At 38.4% G+C, this 21,088-nt stretch overlaps 2 long non-coding RNA genes across 4 annotated transcripts in view; one reads left to right on the plus strand and one right to left on the minus strand.

Annotated features, from left to right (window-relative positions):
• Positions 1-4,112, minus strand: part of LOC148317158 (uncharacterized) — a 12,669-nt gene extending 8,557 nt beyond the window's left edge. Inside the window, exons 1-6 of one of the 3 annotated variants that reach the window (XR_015840065.1) lie at positions 3,909-4,112; positions 2,878-2,925; positions 2,498-2,543; positions 2,281-2,362; positions 2,038-2,159; positions 1,622-1,740 (exon numbers count right to left, since the gene is read on the minus strand). This is a non-coding gene — a long non-coding RNA (uncharacterized LOC148317158). The remainder of the gene's footprint in view (positions 1-1,621; positions 1,741-2,037; positions 2,160-2,280; positions 2,363-2,497; positions 2,544-2,877; positions 2,926-3,908) is intronic. The other 2 variants (XR_015840066.1, XR_015840067.1) reach the window with 2 other exon arrangements.
• LOC148317159 (uncharacterized) lies at positions 3,126-20,485 on the plus strand. The gene is made up of 3 exons (XR_015840069.1): positions 3,126-3,360; positions 11,539-11,652; positions 20,265-20,485. It is a non-coding gene; the product is annotated as an uncharacterized LOC148317159 (long non-coding RNA).
• Positions 20,486-21,088: the final 603 nt, after the last annotated feature.

The raw sequence follows: 21,088 nt of genomic DNA on the forward strand, positions 1-21,088 counted from the left end.
GTTAAGTGATGTCATTTTGCAGCCTTAACACACAATCACTTGGACAAAGAAAATTAGAGCTGATTTTTTTTAGAAGGTATGTTTTTTTTGTTTTTCTTTTTTTAAATATATGAGCAACATCTATATGTAGGGGTCAACCAGTCCAGATTTGGGGTACAGACATCATTGTTGTAATATAGTATAAAACTACCAGAATTATTTTATTGAAACTGTCCCTTTTCATCCAAGAATCTACAATGCCACACTTGATATTAGAATTAGAAAATTAGAAATCCCTTTATTGTCATTGTACTCAAGTGTGCAACGAGATAACATGCCATTCTGGGTATTCTTGTCCCTTGAATATTTAAACAACCAATGATAGACAGTTTTATTAATGCTGAGTTTTAAACATTTGGTTGTGATGCTAATCACCAGTTGAGAGAGTCAAAACACAAGAAGTGTCAAACATAATATTGTGTCAACACCATATGCAACCGTGAAGACTGAAAGTGATTTTGGGCTGATGAGTGACAATAAGGGTATAATTTCATGGAACTCAAGATGATTGATACACAAGAGTCAACTAAACAATAAATTGTTCAACTGGAATGTGAGTCTTTGCTTTTTATTCATAAATTTGCCCTCAACTCATTTGAAGGCTTTCACGCATTGTGGTCACTGCTGTGAAAAACTACTCAAAGGCTGTTTGAAGTGTTGAGGTGAGAATTGCACATCAGTCAATGATGTGGACACAAGTGTAACATAACTACTCCTGTTTTGTCTCTACATGTTTCAAAAAGTTGAGGAATCTATAAATTCCTTGAGGTTCGGGTCATGTGAGCTCAAGAGGAACAGTAAAAGACTCGAATCCCATGTAGTAACGGAAGCGCAACTTTGACCTGAAGACTCAAACGGTGCCTTCGAAAAACTGTCTGCTGCTATGACTGCCCCCTAAATCCGCCCAATTTTAATTCCAATCATAGTGCTGCTCTGATTTTTATAACCACGCCCACCAAACAATCCATCAATCAGAATGTCGCAATTTGCATGATTTAATTTTGCCCAATTGACCAATCCCACAAAGATAATTCTGCACGTCACTGCTCACATAAAATCCCACCAATCACAGTGATGCTAATTTGCATAGCCACACCCACTTTTTTTAACCCATAACAGCATTTTATCCTCATTGCTCCACCCATCAGCAAATCATCAAGCATTATTCCAGCCTAGCCACATCACTTTCCATTTTCCCCCGAAAAAAAATGGAGAAAGGGAAAATAAATATTTAAAAAAAACTTGCCCCAAAAATTTAGAAAAAAAAAGACATTTTTGTATTAAAATAAAAATTATAATTGTGATGTTTAATAAAAAAGTTGAGTTAACGTTTGTAATTAAGCTTTATTTTTTTGCTTAGTAGACAATCACAAAGCAAACAAAGCCCAAATTGCTTGATAAAGTTGTCGGCCAGTGAGAAGAACGTGGTCAAGCATCTGAATGACCAAAGGCAAAAACGGTGAGTTTAAAAAAAAAAAGAGTTCAGTCAACTTCTTGTTGCAGAAAAAGATGCTTATGTTCCTTGCACAAAGAAAGCTGAAAAAAACACGATTTTGCAATGAAAAGCATTTAAAGAGCATACCGCTTAAGTGTAAAGGTCTCCCACTTCTCAGGCTGCCTCAAAGTTTGGCTTCAGAACCTTTTGGTTGAGGAAGCAGCAACAAAAGCTTGTTTCATCTCGTAGCACTCCTGTGGCGCCATCTTCATGACAAGGAACATGCGAGTAGACATCAATTACTAAGCAGAAATGCAGTTACGTTTTACCGAACGGTTCGTTGATGCAGTCACCGGCAACGCCATGGCAAGCTTCATGCTGTGCGCTATTCAAGTTGGGGCGGGCGGAAGGTGACAATACAGTAGGACGACGTTTAAAGATTGTCTTCTCATGATAAAGTCAGTAAGAAACGCCCCGACCAGCGTGTGGACCCAAGACAGACATAAGTGAGTCAAAGGTTAACTCAAAGCTGACGGCATAAGCAACATAATGTAGTGTCTCACCTGCAATGACAAGGACCACAGCAACTAATTTTTACTCTAATCAAATGTTAACAACTGTAAACTGGAACCTTCTGCTGCAGCAGCTGGTGAAGCATGATGAACACCAGGCTGAGCTCCTCAAACTTCAGCGATTTCCCCAGGATGGACAAACAACAAACGAGCGACCAGTCAAGCTGCCATTTAGTATGTTTATTTGTATGTCTCAATATTGAAAGTGTATGCAGCTTTGAGGACCTTCCTTACGTTTGCAGAACTAGTCTCTTTTCTGAGCTGGTGGATTGCATCTGCGGCAGAGTCCCTGACAGCACTTTTACTGGAAGCTGCACTGCATGCAAAGTCAAAGAAAAAGCATGTGAGCGTTTGGATAGGAAGTTGATCACGACACCATGTTTCCAGATAGCTTGCACTAACTCAACTAAAAGAAAAAACAATCAAGTACTTGGATTCATTAAGTCCGAACCTTGAAGAAGAGGAGATTTACTTCACAAGTTGATCTTCAGCATCACCTGTTGGATAAGAGCAGGACAAACAACTCTTAAGCGTTTTTTCCATTTAGTCTGATTGTTAGGGGAGTGGAAATGTTGTTCTTTAAAAAAATAAAAAAATACCAAAAAAAGAGCAGAACAAACATGCACATAAGAAAGTTAGAGTACCTCATTGATATTTTGTCTTCCTGCTGCAACGCACCTGATTCAGATAAGCAGCAAGGTCTGTAAAATCTGGAAAACAATCTTGATCATTTGAATCAGGTGTTGCAGCAGATTGCTAAACCTTCCAGGAAACAGGATTGAACATCTGACTGCAGCTTAGGCAAATTTTAAGGGGGGGAAAAAAGCTCACCCAATACGTCAATCTTGTTCTGAAGCTGTCAGTGAAGCTCTGTCATGACTGCAGAAAAAGAGGGGGAGGTGGAAAAAAAAAAGTTTGGAATGGACACTGCTGAAAAGTTACATCATGTCTCCTAGCTCTCCTCCAGAATCTTGACTGGTGCTTCTTCTTAGAGTGATACTGCAGCACAAACAATGACCTACGTGTTGCCATTGAGTGCATGTTTTTTTTTTTTTTTTAACTATGCCACACTCTTTAGCCCCAGGTGACTCAATTAGCAGGTGAGATGGTTGAGGAGACGCACCTAAAGTCAAATCGTGGTATTTTTTTTATACACTGTCTGGACCTGGATTTGACACACCTGTGCTGATTCGTGTCTGTATCACAGTAAGCACCCCCCCCCTTGGACAGCTCATATAGAAATAATTAGTCGAACATTCATACATGAATTAAAGCGTTTTACCAGTGATGAGTGGAGCTGGACGTCTCTGATAGGTAACGTGAATATTCTACTTTGAAATATTTTTTGCTAGTGGCTCAAGACATTGTCATTTAGACATGTTATAGACCCGCAAATGTCTCGTGAAGCCATGCCCCCAAAATTTGTTTTGCTTGCTTTGTGTTGTGTACTAAAATTTGATTTAGTCAGCTTAATGTCTTATTTAAAAAAAATAAATCGTCATTTTGCAGTCGATCTGGTCGTTTTGTAAGATGTAAGCCCCGGGACAGAAATAAGACGGTTCAAATTGTTTGGTTCTGAATCTACATTAAAACGCACGGGAAATTGGCCACTTTACTCTCAATTTGAAGATTTGCACCTGTGGCCAGAAATTAAACAATTAACACGCATGCCTAAAATACTTCAGCACAAGTTTGGCGTCGTTCGGCAATTTAAGGTTGTCGGAGACAATAATTACCAATGCGAGAGCAAACATTTTAGCTTTGCGTATTAGCATGGTGCGACCTCGCCAAAAGTGCTATTGTACCGTCAAAGTGAACATAAGATGTGAGTTTTAAGAGGGAATTAAATAGTGAATAGTCACCTTGGTAATGTTTGCAATAATCTTGTGGGGAGGCGTGAAGCGCAGCTGGTGGACGAAGACGACCGGGGACTGTCAGAGGAAAGATTGACGCCTTTTTATGTCCTCTTAAACGGGTTTCTGATGATGACAGAAAAAAAAAACTTAACAACTGACAGTAAGTAAGTAGTGTTGCTTTGAAAAGGGGGAGCGAAAAAATAATTTATAAAGAGACATCTACCTTTGAACTCGGGTTCTCAATCAGTGAACGGTCCTAATAGTCCTATTTATCCATACCCATATCCCAAATGTTATAAATTCACTTCAATATACCCAAATGTATGAATAAAACAAGTGGATCAATCTGACATGGTCCAATGGTTTAGGACAGCGTTTGATCATCGGTAGATCCCTGTTCGATTCTTGCTCTGTTCTCCAATTTAATTTATAATTTCAGCAAAGAGGAAGAATGCAAGACCATGTGAGGTTTTATACCATTCGGTCATCTCAATTGTGATTTTTGAAAAAAAAAAAAAAAAAGTAAATAAAGACTTGTATTTTTTGGATAATGGCCAAGAGCTGAGACTGGAAAAACGGACCTACAATAGGGAAAATGGTTGGCATCCCTTTTGGTGGTCATTTATATCGCTAATGGCCCTCCTGGATTATGTGACAGCCCTAAAACCTAACAAATACTAGTTTACTTTCGCTGATTTCATGATGTCATCCGCGAGGAGAGAGTTTACAAAGTCAACTTGCTTTGCAATTCAAGACAAATATGACTAAGTCAGTTGTTACTTTGCTTCATTAGTGATCGTGATTAAATTGTTTGGAAAAAAACAAACAAAAAAACCAACAACAAAACAACACAAGCGTCTTATCCGCTTAAATCTGAAACAAAACACAGTCGCAAATGTTTACTTCAATTGTTTCAAGATGCTTTGTTGCTAAGGGCAACCTTGCTGGAAGGTTGAGGCGCTGTTGGATCTGTCCTGGTCCGACAGCTCCGTAGGTTTTAGAACCTGCAACAAGTAAAGAAACATGGCAAACTCAAATGTACTAACTAATAATTTTTTGTTCAACTTTACTTCCTTGAAAAACGAATGCCACAGATTCTGAAGTGATATTTCAATTTATTAAATGAATGTCCTTGCAATTTGACTTAACTATATATTATTACATTGAAAATGTATTAAATATTTTGTTCAAGCCGGATTTTCTGCAGAAGCGGTATTTAAAACAAGTTCATATTTTAGTAAAACTTCAAAAGAGAGTTGTTGTTAGTTTTTTTTTTTTTTTTTTTGAGGGGCGGGGGTTATTTTCTCTCCATACAGAGGAGGCATAATTTAAACTGGGGCTGCACAATATTACAAAAAAAATAAATAATTGAAATAATGGCACATGCAGTGCAGAATGCAAAAGTCGTGCAATAAATTCATATGGGATTTAATCTAATTTTCCAGTCAGTTAATGGAACACAATCTTTGAAATAATTATTATATATAATGATTATTCAACCCTTCAAATTCTCTACCAATTTTCCAACTGTTTGCTTTGTCTTCGTCAGCGATAGTTATTTAACTGGCTTGTTAAGAATAATTAAAACCATTGAATTCAACATAAAAAATACATTAGATACAGCTAGATAGTTGACGCAATATATATATATATATATATATATATATATATATATATATATATATATATATATATATATATATATATATATATATATATATATATGTATGCACACGCGCACACACAGGCATTATATTGTCAATATTTACAATATTAAAACAATGGACAAATATATGAAATAAAAAGATGAAAATTAATAAAATGAAGAAAACAAGGATTAAAAACTATAGAGTCAGACAAATAAAATATGAATGGAGTCAAGTAATTAATAAAATAACTTAAAAAAAAAAATAATAAAAAAAAAAACGCCACTGTGCCCTCAGATGGAGTATTGGGACCTCCGTTGTTTTTGAGGGTCAGCAGTAGCTGCCCTGGCAAACATCAAGTTCTTTTAATAAATAGACTGGTTTATAACACAAAAACACGTTTATATGTGGTTTGACAAAAATGACTTGATTGATCGTTCCCTACCACTTGGTGTAGTTTGCACGTTTATTTATCCAAGTGTATGGGTGCCATAGAGCAAGTGACATAACTGTTGTTATGAATATTCTGTAGTGCATGACATGACATATTCCTTAACTTGCGTCTAAAAATGTATTTGTTCAACTTTACCACCATTATTTATTGTGGACAATGATGCACATACTCTTTGAAGATGAGCAGGGAAGTTGAACATTTGTGGCACAGCACTCACGTTAAAGAGGAAGACAATCTCCAAAATTATTTTGCTTTAATGTGTTCTATGCAGGCCCACAAGTCTAAACATGGCATTCTAATAAGTATCACATTTGTCAAATATGAGTTTAGCAGCAAACTCCACTTGTTTATAGCCATCTCAGGGGGCGGCCATTTTGCCACTTTCGTTGTCTGAAAATGAAAGCGCTGGACTCAGGTAATGACCAATCACGGCTCACCTGTTTTCTGAAGCTGAGCCATGATTGGTCACTCACTGAGCCCTGAGCAACTGTGGTTTCATTTTCAGTTGACAGAAGTGTCAAAATGGCCACCCCTGATATTGATGAAAACGGGTGGCTTTTCCTGTGAAGTCATAATCCACAAATGCAATATTAATCAGAATGCCATGTTTCAACTAGTGAGCTCGCATAGAACATAATGTTGTAAAGAAAAATTTTCCACGTTAATAAGCTTTGTAATCAACCAACCCGGTAGTAAATGCGTCAAGAATTTAAGTATTTGCGATTACCTCCGACTACAGCACTGTGCACCTGTCACCTGTCTTAACATGGCCGACTCCGCCACATTTGACCGTAAATGCTTTGATAATTGAATTGAATATGCTCTGCGCTGGTGATGAATTTGCCACAATTACGAAGTAGAAGACGGGGTTGCTGCATCCTTACGCTCTGCATTTATGAATCAAAGCAAAAAAAAAAAACCCTTCATTATGAAACATTTGTGTCAAGGTGCCTGACATATTATATTTCTCACCCCCCCTACCAATTTTTACCCAATTTCCCTCACCGCTAAGGATTTTGTGTTTCACTAATTATTTCCTCATTAAATTCGAGTTTGTGGCCTTGACGACGTCGAAGCATCTGCTGCATAATGAAACTGTACACAGCAGGTCTCTTTCTTTGCTTTTACGCACGTCACACAGACAAACACACACAGGGGTAGTATTTTTGAACATTTAATTACAAAAGAGGACAGCAGGGAGGATAGGCAACAGAGGAGAAAAATGATTGTTTTTAATTAATGAAGTATACAGGCACAGGAAGGCAGTAGGGAAGTGAGTAGTCCAAAAGGACATCAACATCTGGCTTCCACCTAAAATAAAACCCCATTTTGTTGTCTAAACACACATAAAATACACACTGAAATAGGCTATAAGTGGTGTCAACACTGCTTTATGCATCCCCACTGCGTAATTATTCTCTTTTTCTACCCCCTACAGAAAACGTGTTTATTAGTACTCTAACAGCAGCACAGACAGTAAATGCTTTATAGTGTTTAAGCCAAAGAGACATCATCCCACTTCACATTATTTTATTTGCTCTTCAAAGTTATATTATGTATAACTCATGGAAATGGAACCAAACCTCCTTCTTGGCAGAGTATAAAACATTTCAAGGATAGTGTCGCCATGTGTTGTGCACACCTCCAAATTCTGGTTCGAGTTCCCAAACCAAACGCTTCATCATGTCAAACGTTGGTTGGTGGTATCAAACTCTGTTGGGCATAACAATTCAAATTCTACAGATATGAAAAAATGCCACTGGGTATTTGTAGTTTCAGAGAAGGGCTGAACTATTATTATTCTTCCCATTATTTTTTTTTAATAAAAAACATTGCATTGTGATTTTTCAGGCAGATTGTTGGGGTTTGCTTTTCCAGAGCCGCCGGAAAAGCAATTTAGGGACTCCACAAACGCAGGCACAGAGAAGTGGGGTTCTTAATAAAAGGTATTTATTAATACAACAAAAATTCTTATGTACACTAGAACTATAACTACAATCACGCGATACCGAAAAGTGCAACGCAAAACGCTGGTGGAAAACCGCCCCAGGAAAATAACGACGAAAACAAAATCGCTTGCAAAAGGCAAGGAACAGAACGGAACGAAAATCGCTTACCACCAAAGGATAAGGAAAGCCAATCGAGGAACGGACGCGACCGAGAAGGACAAAGGCTGAGAGCGGAGTCATTAACCAGAAACGAGATCGAGAAATACGTGAGGCAAACAACGAGGAATCGAGAATCACCACTTGGGTCATGAACGTGAGCAAAGGAATAATCTGACGCTGAGACGTCAGCGCGGTGCGTTTAAGTAGCGTAGTAATCACTGAAGCCAATGGGCAACAGGTGCGTGGCGTCGCATCAAAGAGTGTGGACGAAACCATTGAAATTGTTCTCGGGTCCATCTGACACAAGATTACGTCTGACTACGTTTGAGGCGAGGCCAAGCAGCTTTATTTATACAGCGCGTTTGAGAATCAATGGTGAAGACTGAAGAGAATAATCTATTAAAATAGCACACACACACTTCTGCATCAGAAGGGCGCCGACCAATATGGTCTAATTTAGAAGAACGAATATCTTTCTCTGAGGATCCCAATCAGTCACACCTAACTCCAAAACTTTGTGACTGTGTGTGCGACCACATGTCACCGTATAGAACAACGAGAAAGTGTTTAGCTGCCTTAAAACACCAGCTCCCATTTTTGGGCCTTTCATTTACACTGCCGAGGGGCCGCCATCTGTCAAGGTGCTATCCTTTCAATTTCCTACACTCACCGGTCATCAACCCAAAATGCTCCAGTAAACCGAACCGTGCCCTCACTATTCCCAGTGCTGCTTTTAGCACTTCCAAGATTCCAACTCCAGCCGTAGCAGACGTGAGGGCGGTAATTAATGGATTTACACATTGAGCTCTTGTCAAACACATGTCAAGGGCACGAAGCTATCCCAGCCCACCATAAGCGATTAACTTCTCACAAAGACATTCACACACTGGTGAATTAAGCTCGGAGTCCCTTTGATATAAAAACCCACCCAGTGTAGTTCAAGTATACATCCAAACACACAAAGGCAATTATCTCAAGCGACAGCTCACTCTTTGGAATTCGGGTTGTTGAAGGAAAGCAAATCAAAAGTTATGCGGTCGGTAAATGCTTGGAAATAAAAGGAATGCAAAACAATAGTTTTATTGGGTGGCTGATTTGATGAGACAAAGCAGTTTCAACTAAGAAAGGAAAAGCAAGATGTTAGTTGGCTTCAACGCCACAAAGCATTCACTGCCTGATGGAAAGAATGAAGTCAATCTTTTGAGAATTGATTATTTGTAATTTTTCAAACAAAATTACAGCAGGCATAAACCATTGGCTGTGATTTGTGTAAAAATAACAGCATAGGACGTATAGCAGGGGTCTTCAATCCTGTTCCTCGGGGGCCGGGGTTCTGTCTGTTTTCCAACTCTCCCTGCTGCAACACACCTGATTTAAATGATCAGGATCATTATCTAGCTCGTGTATACTTTGCTGATTATCTGATCATTAGTTGCAGCAGTGAGAGATCGAAATCTGGCAGGACACTGGCCCTCGAGGAACAGGATTGAGGACCACTGACGTATAGGTTGGATAGATGCCACCTGGTCGTTCCGACAGCGATCAAATTGTAAAAAAAAAAACAAAAAAAAAAACAGTTTCAAATCCGATCCAGGACCAGATATGAAGCTGTTCGGACTGTCATATAAAAATAAAATAAATCTGATACAGGTCGGTCGCATTTGCTCGGAATCTGAACGTAAACCAAGTCAGGTTACGAGTTGCGTTATGGAGGGCGGAGCTAAACTATGCTGTGCATTGACCACGGGACCGAGATTTGTTAGTTCCACGTACGATGCAATGTGTGCCGCGAGGGAATAGGATGACATGAAAAACTGCCATAGCAACAAGCTGGTTTAAAGGATGACAGGACTTTACACGCTTTGTGTTGTCTACTTGTTTCCCGAGAACATTAGCATGCAACACAGCTCCAGGTTTCACTTATCTTCTTTGTTTGATTAATTAACCGGTTTAAAAAAAAAAATAAAAAATGCCGTTTTGTTGTTACGGCAAGTTGAACCACACAGAACTAGTCTGCTGCTGGAAACATGACACACAGAAGATGATGTCTTCACACCACCACGGCCATTCGTGAACATTGTCTAGCTAAGGTTACACACACCAATTTGAACCGCCTGAACCTGGAGTGACAGCCAATCGTCGGATGTCAGGAGAAGTCGACTCTAATTGTCAGTAATACCGACTAATTGCCTAAACCTCACCGAAAAACACATTGAGCAATTATTGCTATTTAATTACAGTAAGTCCAATTATGAATAAATTACAGAGCAAATAGGGATGATTTAATTTGCAAGGCACATATTTTCTTTAGTGCCTTTAGTGTTGGATTAGCAAATTGTAAAATGGGAGAGGTGGATTTTGTGTAAAGCTCATTCATTTGAAAAATTGATGCTTTAAATTCAGTCTTAACGTTGTCTATTGGTTCCCCCAAACAACTGGAAAAGACGAACGCGGTTGTGGTGTGGTGTACATGACTGATGGCGCACTGTGCATGTGACATCTTTTAATCACAACCACACAAGGTGGCTGACAGAACTCGGCTTCAGAAGCGACCAATTCAGCTGGGATTTATTTTGTGGAATGAATTACCCTGGGTAATTAAAAACCTTAATCTCTTTTTTTCACTCTCAACACAACAATTTTGCTCAAACGCAGAGAAGCAATCCAAAATTAATTTACCGCACCACTGAGTACTATTAATGCTTTGGCCTACTCCACCTCAGCCACCCGCGCACGTCTTCATCTTTTTACATTGGTTATGTGATATTAGCCGATCGGCTTGATGTTCAAACATGAGATTCTCCTTGTGTAATAATCAGAAACAGAACACCAGCCTACTTTGGATTAGCTTCATGAGAGCGACGACAGTTGTTGTCAGTGCTAGCGCCGTGGATAACTTCAAAACATGAATTTACCGTGTTCCAGTTATACATTCTTCATTGGGAATTTATTCTTCCAATCGTACAGTCCATTCAGAAAGTCTAAGTCTCTTTCTCTCCCTAATTTATTAATTAATTTGTGTTATTAATTATTAATTGACTGTTTTCTAGAGGTGGGTAAATTTTGCTGGTCCATCATAATTTCTTTTTAAGCTGAGCCAATCTGTATTCATCAGTCTGTCTTTTTATTTTGAACCAAGCTTTCGTCATAAAGTCCGTCAGTAAATTTAACACTATCCGCAAGTATCACCACAAATGTTATGTGCATTTTTCTGAGCAGTACCCTTTGAAATCCACCAGATTGGATGGGGAAGTCAGCACACAGTCATTTTTAGATCTCTCCAGAGATATTAAATCAAATTCAAGTCCGGGCTGTGGCTGGGCCACTTTGGGACATTCACTTAGTTGTCCTAAGGCCACAAACTTGATAATTCAGCGATGTGCATTGTGTTCAACTTCAACTGAGGTCAAGTTTTTTTTTTCTTCCAGGATTTGTCTGGATTCATCTCTCCTGACTAGTCTCCCAGTTCCTTTGGCCAAAAAACGTCTCTGCAACATGATTCAGCCACCAGTGTTCCTCATTGTAAAGACGGCATTGGCCAGGTAATAAGCGGTGCCTGATTTAATCCAAACACAATTGTGCGACTTCAGAAGCATGGAACTTTTGAGGTTCTGTGTGCAAGGATAGCGCACACTCGTTCTCTGACCATTACAAAGTATAGCAGCAGTCAATTTACAAGACAAGGGAGGTCACAGTATGGGCTAAACCAATTTAGCTCAATATATGGGATGTCCTGGTGCAGGATATTTACAGTTCGAGGAATTGGGCTGGCTTGCTGTGATAAAATTTATATCAGGCAGGCAGGACAACTTGGTTAGGAAAGAATGTTCATAAAAAAGCTGTGTGGGGTTCTAAATCTGGTGTCAGAGCTTTTTGACCCCCTCGGGTGAATTGTGTTTGCGAAACATAATTCTTAACAGCAGCCATGTGGCCCTCATGCAGTTTTTCCTTCCAATTAATTCTACTTTACTCAAAGATAGAAGAAAGTAAACTGCAAAAACAGCAAACTTCATCTGCCTGGGACCTATATGTATTTCTAAATTTAATGTATTGCGGGAATGTTGAAGTGTGACGTTAAATGGCAAAGTGTGGAATGCAAACTTTTTTCCAAGATAACGGATAGCCAAACTGCAGCAGTGAATTTTGTTCGATATTTAAAGACCTGTTTTGCCCGGTGAATAGCTTTAAAATAATTAGCCTCATTATAATCTAAGCAAGTTGTTTGCAAACGTTAACTTGATACGGTACTAAGTTTGCTGTTGCTCACATTCAGGCATCGTGTCAAACGGCACACAAAAATGGTGAGTTAACTAGTTAACTGATGAGTAATTCCTGCTTAAATTCACGCATGATATTAACCAGGCCATGGGCACTATCCCACATACATTTCCTATTGGTCTTTCTCTACGAATGTTTCTTCATCGCATCAATACTTTACCCCAATTCTTGAAAATCTGAAGGATTCTGGGAGAACTGGAATGTTCCACTTGATTTCTGGTGCCCGAACGTTGTCTCGTCAGACCACACTTTTCCACGTTGCACCAGTCGAGAAGCCGGGTGGCGTTTCTGGGTGTTGTTGATGTATGGTGTGGCTTTGCCTGGAAGAGCTTTAACTTGTATTTGTTGATGTAGCGACAAACTGTCAACAACTATGTGACAAAATTCTTTACACACTGATGCCTGTTTTTAATGCAGTGCCGCCTGAGTGATCAAAAGTGTTGGTTTTGCCACTTGCGTGCAGAAATTTCTGTCATGTATTCAATGTCAGCGTATTATGAAAATCCTTCCAGTCCTACATCGCTTGCTTTCTCATGATCAAGCCAAGTTTCCGATGCAGTAATTATTTAAAATGTATTACATTTACTGAGGTATTCTTGAATTTGTATTGATTATTATTAATTTTATTTTTTCTTTTAATAAGGTTTTACGATTAAAATGTATTTTCAATGATGTATTCTTTTATTAGATATTTGGAATGGACTGATTTGTAATCATTGGGTCACTTTTGGGTTCAAAGTTAATGTTAAACATATGCAAAGGTTTTAAACTTCATGTTTGCAACGTGCGTGTTGAGTATCTACCCACCTTGAAACTTGTTCCCATGGTTCGAAAAATTCCGCTGGTCACGTTTAGCCTCTCCTTTGCCATTGTGGCCTTTCCTTTCCAAAAATGAAGGCCAACAAGATTCACATTCAACTTTTGAGCCAAAACGCTCCCAGACATAAAAGATTAGTTTGACTTACTTTTTTAGATGACTTCAGTCGACCTGCCACTTTCTTCTCACGCCTCCATTTGCTATGGTGTGTGTATGTGATATGTAATTGTGCTGATCATATTATTATTTCATGTGCGTGCATGCTGAGTTGCACCACTTGAAAAACGACTGTAACACCACCGCATGCTACATTCAGCTGGATTTAGACTGCGACTCCGATTTGTCTTTTTTTTTTTTGGACTGAAAATTTAATTGTACATTTTAGGTGGCACCAATATGACACTGGACACATTAAACCATCTGCATACACAGATGCCAAAAATAGACGTACACAACTATGGTGTCAACACCCCGACACAATTATTTTAATGATGAGCCACAGGCAGCCGCGAGGAAAGTAATCCTAAAATATAAACATAGCATTAACTTCTGGGGAAGGTCATTTCAATACAGCAGGTCCTCAACATACACATGAACGTATATTCATGTTTGTTGAGTAGCTAAGCCCCCCACAGTGAGTAAGAAATTTGGTACCAGTTTTCTTGAAAGGCAGTCTCTCCATGTACTTCAACCGTAAATCATATAATTAATAGAATTGAAGATGTCCTGTCTAAAATGAAGACAACTGATATAAGTCAAAAAAGCGGCCTGGGAATGAGAATGGGTTGGTATTGAGTGCCAGAAGATTTGCCACATGTCCCACAATTTTCTGCTTGTTAAAAAGAACACGCATTGGCAACGTTTAGATGCACAACATTTTTTTTTTTTTTTAATGTGATCAGAGTTTGGACTGCTCTGTTGTCATGGAAACTAAAAATATGGCCCCGGTTGGATTTTCGTGTTCAATGCATCAAACTTTCAATTGGAGCAAATTATGTGCAAATTGACCAGATAGTAGAAAAAGTTGTGGCGACTTCCGTGTCAACAAAACACGGCTCTGTCCATTTCTACTTTAAACGTGAGCGTTATTTCATGTGTGTTTTTTCCCCCCCGTTTGCTCTGTGACTTTGAGATAGCACTTCCTAATTGAGCTGCAAAGTATCCGCCAGACCGCAATTTTGAGTTCAGTCTTGCGCCGCCATGACTTTCACTCGCTCTGCTCTTTCTATCCTACGACAATAACAGAAACGTGTATAGTGACGTCAAAGGCATGTGTGGTAAAGACGGTTTGTTCCGAAATTTCAGAATAAGTGTTTTTATGCGTGCCGATCGGATTAGTAATCGACGTTCGGAATAAAAATGTTATCAGAATGGGCTTGATCGGGTCAGAATATTTCGAATTGGGTGTGTACATGAATCAATTTTTTTCGATCAGACGTTTAATCCGAACAAATGTTTAGATTTAAACGTAGCCAGTCATAAATACAACATAAAGCCTTCTAAGATTTTGATTTTGAGGGTGTTTGGAGTCTTTTTAGAATAGACTTAAATATGGGCTATCTACCTCCATGAATTTTCCAACCATCTGTATGTGTAACGAAACAATCAAATTGAAATTGTGTCATTTGAACCAGGTGGCGTAAATGCAGCCTTCGTTATTCGGCAAGAGCGAAAGACTTGGTTGTGATTATTATGTGCATGTTGTTTTGTCACCATAATGATTTTTCTTAATGAATCTAAATCTAGTCCTTTTTAAATCTGGCACTTTATCTGGCAGTCAGTATGTTGCAAACATTCAGTCACATATTTTGTTGAGTGCATGAATGCCCTTTCGGCGTTGAACACATTAACAAAGGGAACAATCTATTGAGTAAAGACATGTTTATTAATAATAATTATGGTTGGAATAACTGTAATAACCATCGTGAGAATAATGCACCAATATCATAATAAATTGTATTATTAGTTTGGAGCATGTTGGGATTCTACAGAAAAGAAAGAAAGGAAAAACATGTTCATAAGTATTGGGACACATAAAAAAATTGACCGTCTTTACTCACTTGTTTCCCCTCACAAAGAATTGTTTGAAATTTTTTTTACTCCAAACCCTTTTTACTATTAATCTCAGTGAAGAACCAAACGGAGTATTATTAACTTAAAATGAATTATCCAAACACATCCAAAGTAAAATCAACTCGAGACCTTCAATCTGCTTAAAACAGTAGAGTGGATAGTCACCTGTCCAATTACTTTTGACTTGCTGACGATGCATGACTACACGTGGTTTTAAATCTAAACAATATTGAAAATCAAAAGAGTGAAAATTGCTGCTGTGATGACACACAGAGGCAAAATATGTCCCAACACTTACGGAGTAACTGTACATACACGCAGGACTGTAGTGAAGATGATCATTAAGTTTAAAGTTTAATTTGTCATTGTTGATTGTACAACATTTTAATTTATTTTAAAAAAAGAGCTACAGAAATAATTTTATTATAATTATTGGCGATGGAGCTCTTGACTTTTGAGTGAAGTCAATATCTAATTATGAGCCTTCAAACTAATAGCACCAAACCGCTCGCCCACACTGCAATATGACTTTTCAATAATTCAATCCCACAATTCAAGAGCACATTGACACATTTACTCTTCATTACAGCCCTATGTGGAAAAAGAAAAAAAAAATGAAAATTGAGTGATATCACATAAGAGTTTGTAGTTCTAGTATACAGTGATACAAAGGCAGAAAAACCAAAAGATCTGCACTTAAGAATACAAAAAGCACATTGAAAGCCAAAAAACACATGAAAAAAAAGACTTAAAACAGATGGACGAATACAACAGCATGGAAGGAAATTATTTTCTTCTTTCTACCGTTCAAAACTTTGTGCTTTGGGGATCTGCATAGGACAGGACGGCTGTTGGGGTTTGAGGAGTGTTGGGGGTGTAAAGGTAAAGGTGTAAAGTATACTCAAAAGCCTCAAACAGAACCAGTTTAAAATATCAGCGAAGATGGAGGGGGGGGGGGGCAAAAAAAAACATGACAAATGAAGCTTCATAAAGCACTTGTGATATTTTTCGAGGCCTCTGGATGTCTCTCTCGGTTAAAAGATCCAGTGGAAATGTAATCAATTTCTATAGTACTAATTTTTATCTACGTGGATAAAAATTATCATCTAGTGGAGTAACAAATATCACAAGTGCTTCACGAAGCTTCATTTTCCCATTACTAACTGGAGCCTTTAAAGGCTAAATACAAGTTTTAACTTGTTTTTAGTTGAAGAAACCTTTTGGTTTTGGGAGATCATTTTAATTCCCCTCACATACAATAATAGTAAGAACAAAAAAAAATCTCACTTATGGGCCAGCTACAAAATATTTGGGACTGATCGTAGTATACTGTGGTCTTGGATGTGGAGGTCAGTGGGTTACCAGGGGAGGTAGGTGTGGTTTTGGCATATGGATCATTTTTCGGGTGAAGTTTGGGTACAAGCGGCGCACTTGACAGGATAGCTGCTTCAGGTCTTGCATCGGAGGTTTACACAAACTAACAACATGGGGGAACATCTTGCAGACATTGGATAGGAAGCTCAAGGATTTTTCAGCCGGTATGTCGTTTGGTAAACAGATGGCAGGCTGTGGGGAAGATAGATTGGAGATCATTCTAGCTTGTTGGATCCTCTCGCAATGACAGGATTTTTGAATGGAAGCCGCTTCTGTTTAAAAAAAAAAAAAAAAAAAGAAAAAAATCTCCAACCAGATCATGAGCATCGGGGGGTTAGATGTAAACAGGATGAAAGTCTACAACCAATAAGAGAACCGAAAACGTTAGCTTAAGAAAAACAAGGCAAAGATCAGAGTAAAACTCGATCTCTGCTTAGCTTGACATCGTTAGTTGCTTTCATAGTTTGTTCTTGTTTTTGTTTCTGTTAAGTCTTTAGTCTGGTTTTCTTCTTTTCGTTGTGTCGTTTGTGTTTTTTTTTCTTTTTGTCCCCCCCGGACCCAACTGCCGGTGTGTTATCCCCGGTTAAAGTGCTCAGCAGTGGATCGCTGCGGGATGATGGTGGGTAAGCCTTTCATGAAAGATAATCCACTTGACGCCCCCCACCCCCACCACCACCACGCACATTTCGTGTCAGTCCGTGAAAAGGCTTCCGACCAGAGAACACGCCGTCATGCACTGTATCACCCAACTGTCCTTAATGTGTCATGTGCACTTTGAAGATACAAACATGGAAGGTATCTATCTCTAAAATCCCTTTTCAAACAGTGGCAAAAATCGAGTGGAGTGGAACACAGAATACTCGTTCATTGGACGGTGGAAGAGAAAGAAAAGGAGGAGGAGGGGACGTTCCGTGTCATTTTGTGGCAAGAATTCCCTCCTTTTGTCAGAGATTCCTGAAAGTTCATTGGAGAAAAAACAAACCAAAAAAAAAGCACCCTGAGGCTGCTACATTCATCAATGCACAGTGCTCTTTTCAGAGGGTGGACAAAATAATGAAGACAATCGCGTTAAAGTGTTCCTAAAAGTCCGATTAAATGGCTTACCACTGTGAAGTTATCGACACGGTCCAACGAGACAATTATTAACGCTAATCAATATGAACGTACATTTTAGATAAATCATCAAACTAAAAAAAACATTTACCAATAAAAAGCTACAATAATGTCTGCCATTACCTCTGCCAAGGAAAATGTTTTCATTGCGTTTTGGTGTGGGATTTATTTTTATTTTTTTGTTGATGTGAATCATAAAGAGAATAAATCTATGTCTGCACTTATGAGAATGATCTAGTAAAATATTTTTGTTTCCTTGTAGATTTAAAAATAAATAAATAAAAATCACATACAGGTGACCACCTTGTCAAAATTATGGACTAAAAACACAGCAATTTTCATACGGTGCCTAATGTGAACCAGCACCTGACATTGCCGTCTTAACCACACTATTTATATGTCACTATTAATTCTCCATTAAAAAAAAGGTTTAGATTTCAGGCCCCGACAATGCAAGCATTTTTAAAGCCTCCCATTGTGGCCTAGTTTCAAAAGCTGCCCTTTTCTATCTCCACAATGGAAGTACCGTATTGTTGAAAGCCGTGGCCAAAACAAGGCGAGTGCCGCCATTCTTGTATCGCCACAGCTTGGAAGTTAAGGCTACATGGGCATAAAAAGATTGCTACAAACTGACAGTGTTGTTTATCATTTCTCCCTCTTGCCACTCCCTTACAACTGATGTTCCAATTGAATGCTTGAAAAAAATGAAATGAAAATAAATGTTATTCTTGCATTTCGTTTGGTTTAAATACTAAAAGCCATCATTATGAATAATTCATTAACTTTTAGAACTTATACGTATCACTAAAAACATTGAAGTAGTATGAAAGCTGAATATTTTGTCCACCCCCTTTTCTTCAGGAAAAAAAACTTACTTTTAACTTTCTATTCCTGCACACACCAAACCATAGCACCTTAACAGCACTAGGAGTCAGGGAAGCAGGAGAAAAAAAAAGGAATTAAAAAAAAATAAAATAAAAATCTGTATTTCAAAAAAAAAAAGACCTTTTCATCTTTCCATCTGTATTATTCACACGGGACAGTCTGCTCCCAATTTCCTTGTTCTCATCAAATTTGAAAAGCCAGGCAAAGAAAAATTCTAACTGATCCTGCAATGATTAAACATTTCTGCCTCTCCCACTGGCTGCCGGGTGCTGGTGGTCCTTCAGGGTGCTCCCCTCCTCCAATTTTCATTCTCGCTTTTCCTCCTTTTTTTTTTTTTCCAGATTAGCCATTGATAACAGAGTCAGTCCGGGTCAGTAGAAGTCCAGCATATTATCAGAAACAGTTTGCTATATCATTTACACATTTATATCATTTACAGAGCACTGTATTTTTAAATATATACTGTATATATAAAACAACAACACCTACCTAAAAAGTTCCAAGAGTTTTTGAATTACATTCAGTAGCTGAACTGAAAATAAATTAAAAAAACAAACAAACTAACGAAAAAACGAATGTCAACCGAATAAAACATCACACAAGTAGAAACCTCATCATACAGTGACAGTGCATTAAATCCTGCATGAAAGTTGAAAAAAAACAAACAAAGGCAAACTTATTCTCAATAGCTGCAGATCACAAATAGATATCTATATTCATATATAAATGTTTTTGTCTTCTTACCGGTAATACAATAAATACAACATTAGTAAATGGCTACAATTGACTTTTCGACCATGCCCGACAGCATGTTATTAGTACGATGTTTAAATATAGAAGGATGTCGCTAAAGAGAGATCCATATAAATAGAAAGGATTAAAGAGACTCTTCATAAAACTTTTGTCCCCCCCCCCGGGACTACGTTTTTCATCTATATACGGTTAAACCCAGAGGTATTTGGACAACGATTTGATCGAATTGCCAACATTTTGCCTTTGTGCACCAAATAAAACGATTGAGATGTGATTAATGCGTTGACTTTTAATTTACATTTAATCGGTCTGGCAAAAATCTCACATTCACCAATTAGGATCTCTTAACTTGAGGCATCATCCAAGCCCTGTATTTAAAAAAATATGGTTCTATTTACAATGTGGTCATTTATCTAAATACTACTAAATCTATAAAAATGGGCGTAAACTGAATAAATTAACTAAAAAACAAAATCACCAAAAGTCATTGTCCAAATACTTCTGTACCTAACGCTCTAGTGCTTTTTTTTTTTTTTTTTAACTTTCCCCCCACCTTCCGTCCCCATCCGTCAGATGCTTCAAAGCAACTCCCATGTTTGACTAATTTGTGCGCTGTCCGCCCCGCCCACCCAACCCGACACAACGTATAAAAGCAGTTGACTACACAGCACGGCCACCTCGACCACTACACGACAGTGACATATTTGGTTGTAATGATGGGGGGCGGGGGGGCTCCAGCAAACATATCCTCTACCAACCTTGACCTATTCACAGAATTCTTTCTTATTTCCATTTTGTACAGACTAGTGCACTGGCACTAACTCATCATTTTTTTTTTTTTTTTTTTTTTGTCATTTCAAGACATGCCAGAAAAGTAACAACTACAGCGGTAAGAAGACGAGACTTGCTCCTTATCTTTATGTCCTTCAAGATTTGGAACAGCTCTTCCAGCTCGGACCCATCTGAGACAAACACGCACACAAACACACCCATCAGGATCTCACTCACCCGGGCAGACGCCCAAAAGGATAAAGAGTGTTAATGGGTGTGTGTGTGTGTGTGTGTGTTGTGCAACAGGATACAATCAGAAGACATCAGGGCTCGAATATCACCTGACCTCGCTCTTCTTAATTGCAAGGACACATTTTTTTTTTTAAACATACTTACTGTATTACACCCATATGCATGTGTATGTATATGTATACAAACACACACACACACACTTTAGATATACACACGTACATATTCATAATACATACAATAGTCTCTGTTCCTTTTGTAAATCATAAACCTAAAAAAATTTTACAAAAATAAAATGTTTTATGGTGACCTGTCTCCTTGGTCTCTTCCACTCAGCAAGGCTTGTTTTTGTTTTCGACAGGGGTCAGAGCCAGCAGCCCCCCTGCCCCGTAAGAAGACTACATAGGCTCAATGGTTCAGGCCGTGACCTCAGACTAGGCCGACAATCATCTTGCGTCCATCCTTCTTTTCCTCCAGGTCATTTTTTTTCTTCTTCTCAATATAGGACGGCTCCGGAACGCACTTTTTCTTTTTGTTGGTCTTTTATGATGTCCCTCTGCTTCCACATTTTTCTTCTCAGTTTTTGATGTCCATCTGTATCCATCACTTTAGATTTTTATTTACTAAAAGAGAAAGAACAAGTAAGAGTAAATACATTGGAGACA

The sequence above is a fragment of the Idiotropiscis lumnitzeri genome, chromosome 20 (assembly GCF_059441095.1).
Source record: "Idiotropiscis lumnitzeri isolate Australia: NSW breed Sydney's pygmy pipehorse chromosome 20, RoL_Ilum_1.0, whole genome shotgun sequence".
Classification (NCBI taxonomy): Eukaryota; Metazoa; Chordata; class Actinopteri; order Syngnathiformes; family Syngnathidae; genus Idiotropiscis; species Idiotropiscis lumnitzeri.